Below are 16,377 nucleotides of genomic sequence, written 5' to 3' on the forward strand. Positions count from 1 at the left end.
AAAGGAATAAGAGTGACAGGTGGGATTTGAAGAATAAAGTGATAGGTAAAGATATATCGAGAGTAAAAAGGAAAAGGAAAGAGGAATAGAAATATGAGAAAACACAAATATGTACATATTTAGAGCAGGATGGTGAACCATAGAAGGTGGGTGATAGACGACTCTGTTGTGGTATAAGGTAAGTATATAATGGTTTAAACAGAGCCTAGCATTTTATTTGATTAGTTTTAGGGACTAGGCAAGATTCCTATTCGTTATAAAACAGTAAATAAAGCATATAACATTAGGACAATGGAGGAGAAAAAAAAGTGAGGTACATGTAATTAAACATAATGTACGGTAAGTATGGAATATAAAGCACACTAAATAAGGGTTACAGGTATCGACTATGATTCATATTATACAAAATGTCCGGTAAGTATCAAATATATACATCAACAAATAAAATAGGGGGAAAAAAATAATAATACGCATGTGTTAAGCATACGGCCAAAAAATATATATGTATATATTACAGCACATTTACAAACAAAATTGTGTTTTAACTGAAGCGTATAATTTCTGTACTAGATGGGTAAAGTTCAATACTAAGGCAGAACATGTGTAAAAAATGCATACTTACATAACGGTAGGTATAATATATAGTTTGGTACAAAAGCAGCACATATGTCAAACGCAACATATGTACGGTAATATTTGAAATTTAAATAAAACAATGAAAATGAATAAGTAAATACATAATACTATGACATAATTTGTAAATATCAGTTTGTATTATACAATTTACTGTAGTGTGACATAATTCAATGATATGACTTCAAAAGTGTATACGCTAGAACGTATCTAAATAACAGCGCTATAAACACATGTGTCTAAGTTGTTTGGTTACAAATTATGAATACGCACTGATATATTTATGTTCAGTACAAACCTATTCTAGAATTCGCACTAAGACATGCATACTCATTAATTCGTAAATGCTAATTCATTCGTGACAGCATAGTATCACAACATATTTGCGAACCACGCTAAAAGGGAGAATTTTACATGCGTGACACGAAAAAGTCACAAAGTTATACATACGTACCAACTTTTTCCAATTTATATATATAGTATGCATCATTATTCCGGTATGCGGACTAGGGTTATATAAACACACATATTCATATGTGTTCATTAAATCACTATTCCTTGTATGCACTAATGTACTTGATTATTTAGTAACGCGCACTTTAGCGGCATAAAGCCACACTAAATTATGAATATGAATCAATTCATTTATATATATAATATGAAAACTTATTCAAGCTAATAAAAACACCATTGAATCCAAATTAACAATCATATTTAGAAACAAGCGTTAGGATTTACGCACGACTGACTGTACGGAAAACTCTTAGGAATTGAAAACGCCAGTACTGAAATAAATACAATCAGGAAAAAACCCACCAAAACCCCCCACCAAAAACAAAAACAACAAGATAACAATGTCAACAAAATCAGTTCTGAGTAAACTACATCGTACATAGAATTCATATGGTATTTACAGTGCTTTAAATTCAGATCAAATGAATTAACAATTTGTAGATTTGTTTTTTGTTTTGTAGTAATTAGAAAAAGGAGTCTGTTTGACCAGGACCTCCCTCCTCCGAGTGGGGGACATAGGGCGCAATATCGTCGTAAGACTTGACAAATACCTTCGCCGACTCCATCGTGACTTTGAAAAAGATGCGACCGTCGTTCGTCCAGTATGAAGCAATGCTTTTGGCTTTACGCGCCGTCGTGTTCTAATTCCCTCGCCTTCATGTTCTCACCCACTCGCCGTCTTGTTCTCCCTTCCTTGTCGTCGGTTCCTCACTTACTCTCCATCATACACACTTTATCGCTAGTTTGTTCTTACTCCAAAGCCGCCGTGTTTTCACTTCCTCGCCGCCCACACACCCTACCTGTTGAGGAGTTGTGAATGAGGTCCTACGCCCTCAACGTACAAAGAAACATATGAAGTTAGTGGATGAGGTACCACAAAACCAACGCACAGGGAAATACGAGACCCTAAGGATTGGAGGAGATTGATGCATTGTCTGGAGAGTCCATGGTACTGAGGGATAAAAGTTGAGCGGGAAAAAGATTTAAATAGTCAGTCATCGTTGCAACGGTCACCACTGCTCTGTGGTTCTCCGCGTTCTGCTCCAAATAACTTATGTGTAGTGCTATGCGTAATTCATGCGATAACGAGTTTTTAAGGAACATATTACTCTCCAAGCGAAATAATCAGAAAACATACGTCTTGTTAAAGATAAGTGGTTTAAAATGTATGCTCGATTGTCGAAACTATTTCTTGGGTATAATTCCATCCCAGGCCAGCCGTATTTGGATGCCATGATCAACGAGAGATTTTATTAAATGGGATGTTTTTGCCTCCTTGCGATTCCAATACGATCGGGGATATAAATTCTAATGCGTTTTAAATTACCAAAAACAAGTTCTATTGGAGAGATAGGTGTGGCCAGGAATCGTTATAATTATGATGTATTTACGTCATTGAACATGATAAGTTTAATCACACCCGTGTCGTAGAGAAAGCGTTCTTCTATGCCAGTTTCTAGTGTTATCTCAATGGACGGTCATATGTTTTACTTAAACTCTTAACATAACATTACAATGAAACACGTTTTGCTGACCAAACAAGTAAACACGATATTGAGCTATCACCTTAAGAACGTGACTACAGAAAAGACAACAACAAGAACTGCCACCATGCACGCATGTCGTCACATAACGGTATTCAGATATGTGCTGCTGCAAGATGGAACAGTGAGTACGGACAACGAACAGTTACAGCCTTGCAATGACATAACACATCTATCGAATCCAGCAACAAGAACTTCCACCATGCACGCATGTCGTCACATAACGGTATTCAGATATGTGCTGCTGCAAGATGGAACAGTGAGTACGGACAACCAACAGTCACGGCCTTGCAATGACATAACACATCTATCGAATCCAGCATTGCGTGTCTCGTTTGTATGGTAGATCCATTTGGTCAATAGGCAAGTACCCCTGGGAAATTGTTACTGCTGTAAAGGATGTGTTAGTCTGCTCTTCCGCTTAATGGAGAGATAATTTACTCCTCGAAAGCAGAAGAGCATGAGGGTTAAATATGTTATAAGTCGCCGCCATATTGTGATTTAACAGGGCTAATTTTAGTTTCCTCAGAATCTTATCATATTATAACGATGCAAAGCATTAACAATTACGGGAATGTTGTTCTAATCTAATTAAAACAATCATTTTTCTAATCCAGTTAAAACAAGCATTTCTCTAAACCAGTTAAAACAAGCATTTCTCTAACCTAATATAAAAAAGCAATTTTCTCACTTAATTAAAACAAGACAATTCGTAGAATTACAGTACCCCACCGGATGTGAAAGTATATGCCAAGAATGTAATAAACTAGTAGTGTAGGAGATAGAGCCCGGACAATTTTTTTCTTTACAAAAAACACGTTGTCTACCCAATTTAAATACGGACTTCTCTCATCCTATCAAACAAAAGAAGCGTTTCTCTCACACAATTAAAAACATCAGTTCGCGAAACTCGAATTTGTTTCTTAATTGAAATTAATTAAGAGTATTGATTTATTTACAACATTGAATTCTATATCTGTCTAAATTATCGCTTCGAATTAAAACACTGATAAACATCAGGGTTACAATAAAAGGAAACGATGTATGGCTGCTTGTCTTGTTACGACTAGGTAATACGGAATAGATGGCTGGTGAGATAGTCCCTATAACCATCACGATTCTTCAGAGAACGGTGTCTGATGCATGTTTGTCGGACTATTTGGCGAGGTAGTGTCCCGAGCACCATCTATTCGTATTGTTTTTAAGTAGAATGGATGGTTTTATGTAAAACAATAGCTTACTGAAAATGAAAAGGTCTGACAACGCAAGAATGTAAAAACATGTATAATTATTCAATAAATAATACGGTCAGATCAATCAGTATTTAATATGTGTAAATTATTTATTAGATATACATTATGCAACATTCTGTAGCGAAGGATCAGGTCTAACATAGCAGCTCGTAAGATGTTGAAGTCTTATTTGAAGGATGAAACCTGAAAACAAGTATATGCATAGTTTTTTACCGAAGAAAGTAATGTGAAATTACGCCACCTACACCTATCCGGTTTAACCACTTCAACTGGCTTAAACCTGAAACATAAATGACTTGCACAGATTTTAACCGAGGCAGACCACTGTACAAATCAGTATGTGGAAATCATGGGGTCCAGAAACCTCGAAACAAAGACGACATATATTATAGGCAGAGAGCTCCACCCAATAGACGAATTGGAGGGGGGAGGGCTAAAGATCAAAGTTTTTCATTTTTTTGGGAACACAGATTAACATTACTATAGAAACTGTTCAGTGTCCTTGTGTAGTTAACCAGTCTGTCCCAGAGCAAGTAGTGTTCGGAATGGCTTACAGATAGTCATGTGCCACATACCCCTTTTGCTTCCCTTTGTCTCCGTTTATGTTTCTGACGGGACCCGCTGTCAGGTTTAAGTGCGTCTGTGACCATTCCGTTCATGTCACTCTGATAAACAGTCTATCCGTAAAATGTCGAACAAGTTCTACCGATCACCAAACATTGTCAGGTATACTTGTAGACTCATGATGCTATTTCATAAATCAACTTTCTATTTGTAAAATCCATACATTTAAGGATGTCCAATTCCACTCTAAGTGAACGTCTAAAAGAATCTTTATTCCATTTCAAATCAATTTTATTGCAGCAGATGTTAAAGAAATGGGCACAGGCGTTGCCGATTAAAGCCCTTTTAAGAAAGAAAGACATACACTTGAGATATTGATATACAAAAATACATATGCAGATCAAGTAAACAAATTAGTAGTTCGAATATCAGAGTGCTTACAAACACGATCTAGTATTTCGTAGAAGCATATCAACGTCATTATCACTACACACAGTGCCAGCACTTCAATCGCATGATTTGTTCGGTTTGGTTTATTTAGTTTAACGTCCTATAAACAGCTAAGGTCATTTAAGGACGTGCATACATTTGTGTTGTGTATGCGTGCTTGTGTGTATGTGTGCCGGAGGCAGGATATGTGGATATATTTGCCTCCTTGCGATAGCGCGGATCTGATGCCGACTTTAAAGTGCTACCTTACTGAAATACCATGCCTAAGGCACCAAGCACAGTATTCCAAACGGTCACATTGTTTGCGGAGGTTTGGTTTAGTGTGGTTTGATTTTGTTTAACGTCCTATTATAATTAACAGCTAATGTTATTTAAGGACGTGCATCCATGTTGTTAGTGTATGTGTGCTTGCTTGTGTCTATGCAGGAGACAGGGTATGTTTTTGTGCTTGCCTCCTTGTGATAGCGTGGATATGATGCCGACTTTATAGTGCTAACTCACTGAAATACCATGCCTAAGGCACCAAGCACAGTATTCAATACGGTCACATTATACTGACAACGGGTTAACAAGTTGCTGCGATAACCCTAAATGCTGAACGTTAAGCAAGGAATAACATATACCATCGAATACAATATATACGATGATTTGCAGAACAAAGAAAAACGCTCCAGTTTTTCTGTAATCCTCTAACCAAAATACCATATATCGCCCCTTCTTCAAGTCACCCCTCATTTTGCTATGCAAGGACCGATTGATACAAAAAAAAAAAATCATGACGACCTAACCCTAGATTTTATTTCTGCCAAAAATAAAAATGCTTATATTTGTTATCGCCCACTGAGGCGTGAAAGTGGACACCTATCCTTTGACTTGAAATCATCTGTTACTATCTTGTGTTGTCTTTTAGTTAAGTAATACTATCATGCACACACAAAACTACATCCTCCAATTCAGAATACAACGTGATACCTATGAGTTAGTATTTAAACCTGTAGCATAGTGTTGTATTTGTAGGTGGTTGCACTTTTGTGAAAAGAATAAAATTATCCTCTGTGATTAACCCTGTCAAACGCTTTACGGATGTCACAAAATATTATCCTAGTCTTACTTGTGTAATATTCTTCCATTTTGAAAATGATTGAATATATTTTCCAGCTTTCAAAAAGTTTTGTTTCATAATGGAGAAAGTGTTTTAACATCTGCTTGTAATGCAAACGACGATACTTCATTTAAAAGCTTCTTATTTAAGATATTCAATTTAAATTGTTTGGAGTAAACAGTTTGTTTTGCTAGACCAACTGGCATCCGATATCACGATTTTTTCGATACATAACAAACAACATTTAAGCGGTTATTGCAGTTAAAATCAAGATATTATATCCTAATATAGTAATCCTTAAATCTTTCATATTTACAAGTTAAATGGTTTCACGCATATACCTTCCTACCAGTTTCAACAGTAGTTTAGACCAATTTAGGTTTCAAACTGATTCGACCAATTCATCCGTATCCGTACGGTTTGGCATTCTTAATATATTACCAAACTGTTTAGGTGCAATAACCTTTGGGTGTTAAGTTAAAAAAATATCATTTCTCTACGACCAGGGAAAGTAAATATATGACGGTTATATATGTATTCATCTGACGTCTAAGATTGTACAAGTGCCCTCCTGTTGCACACAGAAGTAGTGTGTGTTCGTACTACAGAACAGTGTCGTACATATCAACAGCATTTAAGCGTTTAAGGAAGTTAAAATCAAGAAACATATTCACTTCATTAGTAGGTTCACACCTATACCAGAACCAGTTAGTCATGGATTTGCAAAATGAATACATTACGTTTTGAGCGTAACGTGATCTACTAGGTTCTTGCAAATGCCTCTCTACGTATAAAAAAATGCAATATTCATTATCATTAATTCTTTAATAAGAAACATCCCACATTCAACTGTAAATTACCATTTAGCTGAGAATAGGGTGCTTCCTTACAGGAACCAAGAAAACAATCAATAGAAGACAGGTAGCATGAAATCATGTTGAGGACCCGCTAGTCTATATTTTGTTGTCTGGTGCCTGCACTTTAATAAATATTTTAAACACTATCATTGTCGTTTTGTTCGGATAATTCCGAGTCAATCCTATCCGATAATTAACGTGTTTTTTTTTATGTTTTTCAAGCATTATCTGACGAAATGCGCCCGCAACATAATAACAGTAACAACATAAGGGTTACAAATAGATCTTATACGGTTTCTATTTGTTCCAGTCAAAAGCGTCTTAGAAAGCTTCTTAACAATGTTCTCAAATTTGGCTACAATCCGATAAGACGACGATGGTTTTTATTGCACTACAAAGCCTGTTTCTGTTTCAAGACTTTCTGTCTTATGTTTCATATCCGGAGATTTCTGGAGTCCTTTGGCTTCCTAAGTCACCGCCGGAATGACATATAACATTGAATTAGAGTTAACGGAAATATCGACGCCAGCACGACATGAGGACGTACATTGTATACGCCTGCTTTAGTTAAGAAATGGAATCACACCAAAATAAGTTTGTAAGAAATGTTGCAGAAATGTATTGTGTAATTTTATTTATTGTTTCCGTTCTATTTCGATAAGAATTTAACAGTATGCTACTAGTATTGAAATAGTAAACATATATAAACTATATTAATAGCGTTTGGATTAGATTAGAATTTATTAATATCTCATTTTTATTACTACTTGGAAACCCCAGCGGCATTGGACTCAACATTTTAGGAATATATCGTGTCCAGGTCGCCGAAACGGGAGTTTTGAATAATATATAAATCATTTATGTAAGTCACTTGAAGGTCAATCTGCAATATCATCAAATTCCCTGTACACTTAAGGATACCAAAGTATGTAATTAAGACATATGTTAGTTCTCAAAGTCAAAATCGCCTTCGCGAAATGCTAAGTACATGTACATGTATGTTTCTTTGAATCATCATCTATTATATGGAAAGAAGCGCATGAATGATACAAAATGTAATGTTTGGTTTAAAAGATTAAATAAGAAACTATCAAAGCAGATGCTTTCATTTTCGTTAAAGCAATATCATAAGGTATCTGATCAACTGACTTATTTTCCATGGACATTTATTTTAGTCAAAGAAACAACAATATAGTTAAACCTATCTCGATAAATTATCGCGGTTGCGATCGATCGCACGTTGTCTAAATATACGTGTACATGATAAGAAATAATTTGTTAGAACCTGATTTTACCGACATCCAGAGGACTGGGGCATTTATAGTTGAATAAGGCAGTGTAATAAAAGTCATTCACACATTGCAGGATGTCCTTAAAGTCAAATGTTGTTAAAGTTAGGTGTCGTTATTATCTGGGTCAACCCACTATGTTGGGTTCATCAAACTGTGTCGAATATAACAGGATGTATTTGCTGTCCGATGTTGGTATAAGATGGTTACCTTTTATTTGGTAGACTTTTCAGTGCAATCTCAAATGCCACTGTTACTAGTGTCCATACCAACTCCACGTTAAAGATCACGTTATGCATATTTAGCCAATAATATACAAATGTCCGCCAGGACAATTGGGATGATGGTAAGTCACGTGACTGCCGAACTACAGCCAGGGGATGACATATGGTCTGGGCAGATTAGGAAGCTATCACAGAAATAACGCAGGGTTTATCAGCCATGGCCAGTATCGTCAGATGCCTCAGGATCACTTTTAGATGTTTTATTGCCAAGGAGTTTATCATTCATATCCCTGGTTTAGCAGTATACATCTAACAAAGGAGAGAGCGAACAGTCAATTCGTTTCATTTTGTTCGAAACAATACTTGTTTTCAAACGGTGTTGGTGTTCGTATTAACAAGTCAGATGAGGAGTGGATGGTGCGGGGGAGTTGTTATCCTTATTATGTGGCGACAATCATTGTTTTACTGCCATTCTGAAATAAATGATTTTTTGGGGGGTTTCTTGGCTGGTAGTGTTTACATTCCTACAATTGTCTGACTGTCTTTTTATTTTGGTACAACGCAGCAATAACAGGCAACACGAGAATAGTATCTATACATGTTGGAGCCGTCCAATGATCGTTTTATAGTGCCGTAAAATTAAAGGTCATAACTTCACATAAGGATCATGACAACACACCGGTCACATGGACCTGACATACACAAATCAAAATATAAACGCAGTGCTTCTGTGTAAATATATGATGTCTTTATGCTGCTGTAACGTTGAGTTTAATATAAAGGTTGTCATTTTGTTAATTGAATAAATGTAATACTTCAACAAATTGCTATCGTTCGATCATTTCTGACCCCGGGAGCTAATGATAAGACGTAAATGAAAAACATATATCAAGTGTTAAAATAGGGTAGTAGAGCACTTTTCCACTTTTCGAGTTCTCCATCATAGGGTAGTCGAGTGGCGCAGTAGATAACGCATTAACCTTTCACCAAGTCGGCCGGGGTTATTGTTGATATCATTAAAAGTGGCCTCTGGCAAATCTACCATAAAACCAGAGGTCACTTGCAATTATATCAACAATAATTACATCCAGACAACCAGGTTTTTTTTATATTTACATATTTTTCTTTTTTAAGACAAAAACCATTTGCCCTGCCTCAAAATACATTTCAGGCGGCCATTTTTTTTTTATTTTTATTTACATATTCCTACACCTGAAACAGGCATTTGTAAATATAGTCGAGCAGTTGTAATTATAGCCTATATTATTACACTTGCCCTCTAACACTGTTGTAATGGGACGGCGCGGAGGCAAATGTAAATATATATATATATATCAAGCAATATATAGTAATGACTCATAAGCTTCCTAATTGTTGTAAAATAAATAAAGATAAATGTCTGAATGTATCCAATACAAGTTGCTTCAAACAAGGATAAACAATGAGAAACATCAGCTTTCTGTTTATCAGTTTTGTATTGGTGATAAATAATTTTACAAAATATTCATTTCCCTCCAGTTCCCTAGAAAGAATTTGTTAATACAAGCAGTCTCATTTCCACCACATAGATGATTGTATCGTTATGTAGACTATTAGCCTGGGCTTTTTTGAGATAATAACTGTCCATTGAGTCGTATCCGACTATTTACCTAAAACAGAATACCAATATAGCAGTGTCAACTTTCACTGGCGAGGAACGTAAATGGGAAAATAGACGTCTGTCTTGTTGATTATCTTCTTACAAAACAGCGCAAACCGATGAAAGATCAATATGAGTTTAACAACAGAAGCAGTATAACGCTGGTCGTCCTTTTGAGCGTTTACCAAGCTGGCGATAGGCGCAGGACAAGCTGGCGTCCAAGCAACGTTAATTGGACATTTCAAATTTACCCAGGGTTGTACGTTTTAGGTGAATTAAAAAAACAAGTGCTACAGAGATTCTTTCTGACAGTCACTCAGGGTCTTCAAAAATCAAAGACAATGTACATTGAAACTCAGTATTGCCTGTAGAAAGTTCTTTGACATTGACCGGCCTTGTCGTTAATGTCTGTTGACGTGTTCGTTGGCATTGACTTTGTTAGTGGTGTGCATATATCGTGTTTCAATAATTATATTAAAATTCATTATTAGCTTGATATTATAGTGGTCAGTCGCATAATTTGAAAGAATATTGTGAATTATTCACATGGTCAAGCAATGATACTTACCATCGCACCAATACCACCGTTGTTGGATAACTGAATAAAGCATTGACGAGCGAAACAATGACAATACGATAAAAAACCGTATATACATCTTAAATAAATCATAAATATTGTCCAAAAAGGAAAATATTATTTTCTAAAAATGAGTTTGTTATGTGATGTTAACACCTTTTCGAAGATTATCAGTCGCACCAGCAAAATCAATACACGGATAGGACAGTGAAACGTACATGTTGCATACTACCTGTCACGGGCTGGACAGGAGATTAAATGTGAGCGGCCACTTGTCAAGGTTTTCACAATTATTATGGTCATCTTTGTCTTATATATGATTGAACTTCTTTGACGTCGACATGCTTCCATATCCGGCCCACACACAGCAAACGTGCTTGTTTTTGACAAGGAGAAATTAGCAATGGAAAGGAAGGCCATTTTATCTGCATGCTGGTCAAAGCTCTTACACAAGCATGTTTTAGCCTACGGGGTATTATCGTTTGCTTTGTTGCCAATATCTCTTTTGATAACTATCAGGAGAACCAATAATGTTCAGAATTATTCTTAAACGGTAACATTTTATTTGACTATCATTGGCATCAGTAGAAATATGTAGGAGTTAGTTGCTGCTGAATCATCTGCATTTTGTACGCCAACATTCCAAAGACACAAACAGACATTTCATAAAATGACAAATTCATATTACTGCACGAAGTATATATTACTCCTCTATAAGTCTATATTTCACTCAGAACAATCTCAACAATTCATTTCAGTATATCTTTGTAGGAAAGTACAAACTTACTTTTGTATAAAGAACTGAACATTTCTCCGGAGAACACATATTATTTGAGCTCAGGTTCTTAATACTTTGTTGGGGAATGTACCCGATATCACTTTCTTCTGTGCTACCAATGACAAATGCATTTATGGGATAAGTGTGGACAATCACCTGCAACAAGGTGGAGGAAACATGTCATCGTTTGATAGATATTTTTTATGAATCTTCTATTACATCACAGAAAATCAATTAAAGGACCTAACAGACTGTCTGTTGAAAGTGTCGGTATGGATTGTCACTGGTGAAAGACACCCAAATATATATAATGCATAGCAAAAATGTAAATTCCCCAAATTTGATATATTTTTAGCGCACACTAACTGATATACATCTGTATCATAACTTTTATGTACGAATTAAGAATGGATAGCGAAGACATCAGTGTGAGTGCATACAACCAATGAACTCGAATGTAAACAATTTTATTAAATGTTAACAAGTTTGTAAAACGTGAAATGTAATTAATTATGTTTAATGACTTAATCTTTTTAACAATTCAACTAACAGTCATGATTGATCCTGATACATGACATATGTATAATATATATACAAATAAACAAGATACATGTAAGCAATCCAGAGTGCAGGTATGTAGCAGTGAACAACAAATGACTTCATCGATACTTCGACCTGACTAGTATGAGTGACAGGGTCACACAATGACGTCTTTACAGGCAGACCCCTGATCAGGTTATCAAGATGTCTAGCCTTATTGATTACATAATGATCCGTCAGGAATTTGATTACAGATATTATTAAATTTGAGGGGGATTATTTCAACCTATTTTCAGACCAGTTCCTGATTTGTACTACTTTAAGTTATGACAAAAACTGTGCGAGGAAGACGTCATGGTTGTTAAGCAAAGTGTATCAATGAAAAACTGAATTCAGTTTTGATCTATAATCCATCAAGAACTAAGGCATGCGGGATTGGTCCTGTTAACATGAAATATATTTATAAGATATCAAGACTTATATGGAAGAGATATATTTTATAAGGTAACAAGAAATAATGATGTACATTAAGAAATGTAACTCTGCAGAAAGAAACGTGTTCAAATTTATTTTGTTCAATTCGAAAAAAAACTGATTTTGCTAGTAATATAGGAACAGTCTGTTCTACATTCTACTTCATCGCTTTAATAATTACTCTCTATCTTAAACTTGATGAAGCTGGAAGCGGAGGCACGAACACTGGTGAGAGGTTTTTTGAATTAGTGTGACAAGGTACAACAGTAGTTGTTCCTGATGAAGATGAACATGTACACGAATGTACATTTTATTAACTGACTCGCCGTAAGGGTCAAAATTTGAATAGTCACTTTGTTTCACTTTCGGAATCGACAAACAAAATTATAAAATAGGTATTTCTTTTCTTCGTATTTTCTAGTGATAATTTATTATACATAAACTAATTTAACCTAAGTCTACATCGATTTCCTGCCATCACTTTGATCCTTACATCTAATCCCATATGACAAGTGGATTTTAAATGACTGACGAGATAATCCTCATTGTCGATAATGATAGATTTAATGTAACTGTGAACTTTACTATAAGATTTTGTCAAACTTTAACGACTTGCTAGAAGTTATAGAGAACAATGAAGAAGATCGAACATTTAAAAAAAAAATTGTCGGTTTTGAATCATATTTGTTAATTTTCATGCATGTTTCTGTGGGAAACATTGACAATATGCAATTGTACGTAACTGAAATGTAACTGGAAGTTTAAATGCTCAATCTAACAGGTGTGTCGTTACCTGCTCCAATCTGAATACAAAGGAGAAGATAACTACAGTGTACATGGGGAAACACCAGCTTATCACCGACTCCGACCTCAGTTGGTTGAGTAAACAATCCGTGTATGGAATATCGTCATTTCGGGCCATTTTTCACCAACGTTTGTTTGAGTATGACGAATGATTTACCTCATATGTCACCTGATTTAGATAGTGATTGCGTTCAATAACATGTTTTTGTCGTTTAATTCGACACCTCCACTGGTAGTTGTCGCCATTAAAACAGAATTTGACTTTTCTTGTTATCGGAAAGAAGGCATATACCCCCACTATAGCCCCGGATTCTCCGAGTAGTTCTTTCGTCGCTCATGATTCATCAACGAACAGGGAATCCACGTTTGATTCATCAATCGTATTAAACATGCACTCACCGAACATGAATAGACAGTGTTAGCTAAAAAGTTCTCTGAGATATGTCTTAACCGACAAAAATCTGGCAATCAAGGACCTCAGTGTACATGTATAAAAATGGTGAAGATATCCTAACTGTGTCAACATGTTCTGTCGAAATGACCCTTAGCGGTATAATGAACAGAGTACTCGTTTCTTGTGTCTTTCGCCGACAGTTATCCAGTGCCGCGTGGTTTGAATTGTCGTTCGACACTCCTCAAGTCATACAAACTTCGTCTTTAAAACAGTACATACGTGTTTGTGTCAAACTAAAGCTCACATCTTTTACCACCATTTGTATTTTGATGCATGTACTTTAGAATCAAAGAACCTTTTTGACGAATGATACAAATCTAAAGTACATATGGCTTAACGTAAAGGGGAAAGATATCTATGTTCGTATTAATAAGGCAAACCTTTCATTTTCTTCATGAATACAACTTTCCGTTACTGTATAAGACACTAGTTTGAGTCCATCTTGAGTACGCAAATACTGCATGGCACGCGTATAAAATTTAACATATTGATATGATTGAGGCTGTACAACGGAGGGCAACTAAACAGTTACCTGGATTTAAGAAAATTTCCTATTCAGATAGACTTAAAAGGCTTGAATAACCAGCACTGGCCTTCAGAAGGGTCAGGGTAGATATGATCGAAGTTTTTAAAATACGAGCGATATCTGCGACAGCAAGGCAGTGGATTTTCTTAAACGCTGGAACGACAAGGTCCAAAGACAGGGGACAAGGTTCAAAGACAGGGGACAAGAGGACATTCGAAAAGGCTATTTCCACAGCATTGTAAACTAGACATCAGAAAAAACTTGTTTGGTCTGCGCGAAGTCAAAATATAGAACAATCTCACAGAATAAGTGCTTTCGGCACCAAGTCCGAAATTCTATAAAATTTGGAACTGTATTTACAATTCATTTATTTATTGTATGGTTATTATTGTATATTTGAGTCCGGTGTAGATGATCTTAAATGATCCTGTAGCGGTAATAAACTTAACTTAACTTAATTAAACTTAAGACGAAGTCACTTGAGAAAATACCAGATTCTGCAGGGGGGCCCACACAAGTCGTCTTTTACTATGCATATGTATTAGGATACAACTAGTGTATTCTTGGTTTATCAAATGTTCCCTTAAGCAGAGGACACAGAAGAAAAACAAATCTGTAAAAAGCTCCATATTAGTCAGCCTTTACGACATAAAGTCGGTACCGCAGGTCCATTATTTTCCCGAACCTACACCAAGCTGAGTAATATGGAGGGCTCTTGCTTGTAGGATTAATCAGAAATTTTGATAACATGTAATATATAAATCAATAAAAAAACCTAGGAACACAAGATTAAAACAATATGCTGATCAGAACTGGATCGGAGTCGAATAATCATAATTGAAGTGTGTTACCCAATTTATCTTCATTCAACCGAATTGCGAATTGCTCAAAGCCTAGTAAGCTTAACTCAGTTTAACGAAATTGTTTCCTTTTGTATATTTTCATAAAAATTGACACTGAAAATATCACTGATAAAATACAATGCAAAGGCAAAATGATCTATGTTAATTCAAAGACATTTTTTTCAATATTAACAAATTCAAAACTGTTTCTGAAGTTAAAAAAATAACCATGACACTTCTTATTTTTGTATTGATGAAACATCAGCGATGACAGCGTAAACCATATTTAGCATTTTAATGGAGTTTGAGGATTTCGATGGATAATGTAAATACTGGAATGTTGCTTTAAAAGGATGATCGTGTAGACACAATTACATTTCGTTACACTATGGATTTCAGGTCGACATGTCACCCCACTGGACGACTGGACACTTGCATGTACATTGTATCAATCTTAAAACACGACTACATGTACCATCTCACATACACTTTAATTACCACTGTGACTAAAACGTCAGACATACCAATCCACTCCTAACATACGACCACCATTACACATACAGGATTATTCTCTCCGTGGATTATATGACAGAAATAAACCAACTCCTACTAAATACAACTACGCATAACGGACAATAGGACAGTCATACAGACCAAACTCTTGAGGGTGTTTTAATAGAATCGTATGATTCGTACTTAATTTTTTTCGTTATACATGTTTGTTTGTGCTTTACGTCCTTTAACCAGCTATAGTCATTTAAGGACGAGTCATGTTTTAGGGGTGGAGAAACACCATAGTGCGCCCGGAGAAAAACCAACGCCCTACATAGGACGGGAAGTGATTACAGACGGTCAGACGTGCTAACCACACAGGCCGCCGCGGTCCCTTTTGTTATAACAATGTCTGTAACGAGTTGTGTGTTCGATCGAAGTGAAGACGATGTAACCTCCATTATTCTACAAAACCTAAAGGCTAACCTGACGTCCGATATCGGATCACTGCTACTTGCTTTATCAGCTCTGGCAAGGAGGACCGAACGAATTGGACGCCGATCAGAATTGTTATTTGTGTTTTGCAGTTGGAAAGTTACAATGTAGACGGGATTCCTTTTTGTTTTAGATTTCAGTAAACTGCCAACCCTTAAATCACAACCGCCCTTTTGCCAAATGGTGATCTAAATTCTTAAAACGTGCGATGACACTTCCTGCACATCAGGTGAGCTCCACAACAGTTAATAGGAATACAAAGATGGAAATATCTCTTTTAACATTTGTTATGTCGATGCAGATTGTTTTTTTGTATGATATGGCCAT

Source organism: Mizuhopecten yessoensis, unplaced genomic scaffold (assembly GCF_002113885.1).
Source record: "Mizuhopecten yessoensis strain PY_sf001 unplaced genomic scaffold, ASM211388v2 scaffold716255, whole genome shotgun sequence".
Classification (NCBI taxonomy): Eukaryota; Metazoa; Mollusca; class Bivalvia; order Pectinida; family Pectinidae; genus Mizuhopecten; species Mizuhopecten yessoensis.